This window comes from Lupinus angustifolius, unplaced genomic scaffold (assembly GCF_001865875.1).
Source record: "Lupinus angustifolius cultivar Tanjil unplaced genomic scaffold, LupAngTanjil_v1.0 Scaffold_164_6, whole genome shotgun sequence".
Lineage (NCBI taxonomy): Eukaryota > Viridiplantae > Streptophyta > Magnoliopsida > Fabales > Fabaceae > Lupinus > Lupinus angustifolius.
This window is the reverse complement of record NW_017726231.1, coordinates 251,647-252,587: the sequence shown is the minus strand read 5'-3', so window position 1 is coordinate 252,587 and position 941 is coordinate 251,647.

Genomic DNA, 941 nt, shown 5'->3' with positions numbered 1-941 from the left:
TCTGTAACTCTGACACAACTGACCCAAGTGCATTAATCTAGATAAACCTCACCCCTAACCCTCTGTAATCCCGTAGAAATCCTCAATTTCATCCATATTTCACTTCATTCCCGTTTTCCCCAAATCAAAACCCTAGGTTAGGTTTGCCACATTCCTTCTCTGTTTGGTCTAACATCAATTCGGTTTCTGTATAACAATGGAGCAAAGTCGCCCAAAGAGGTTCAAAACTCCTGCCAATCGTGGAAGAAGACCGAAAGCTGGCTCATCCTCCACTCGGGACCGTGGTGACCCATTCTACTCGCTCATTCTGCAAGAGACCCATTTGTCTAAGTTTCAAGGACGAAAACCCACGTACGTAAGGTATGTTGATCTGACCTGGATGGCAGAATAGAAGTTCAGTTTCCCGCATGATATGGAGGCTCAGGGAGCCGTTAAATTTCTGGAATTAAAGGGACAAGTTTACCCTGCTCTAGTTAGGGAATTTTATGCAAATTTCAGATATAAGGATGGTAAATACTGGTCTATGATTTCTGGTAAACTGTTTGAGATTAGTGATGAACTGTTTATGAATGTTGGTGGATTATCATCTTCGGGTTATGGAATAGGAGACTGCTCATGGGTTAAGGATAATTTTGAACATACTGAGGTGTATAAGTCATTTCTTAGAGGACTTCATTTGTATATTCAGGGTCAATTGACCAAGGCTGGATCATTATCTATTGAGAACAGGCTGCTGTATTATATCATCACTTATATTTTGGTGCATAGGAACACAAATCATGCACATCCCACTGTGAATGATTTGCGTTTCATGTACGCTGTTAAAAATAATGTGATGATTAACTGGCCTAAGGAAATATTGAAGATTATGAACAATGTTTCTCTGTCGCAGTCAAAGCTGCTTCCCTACAATATCTTTATTTCACGGATTGTGGATTATT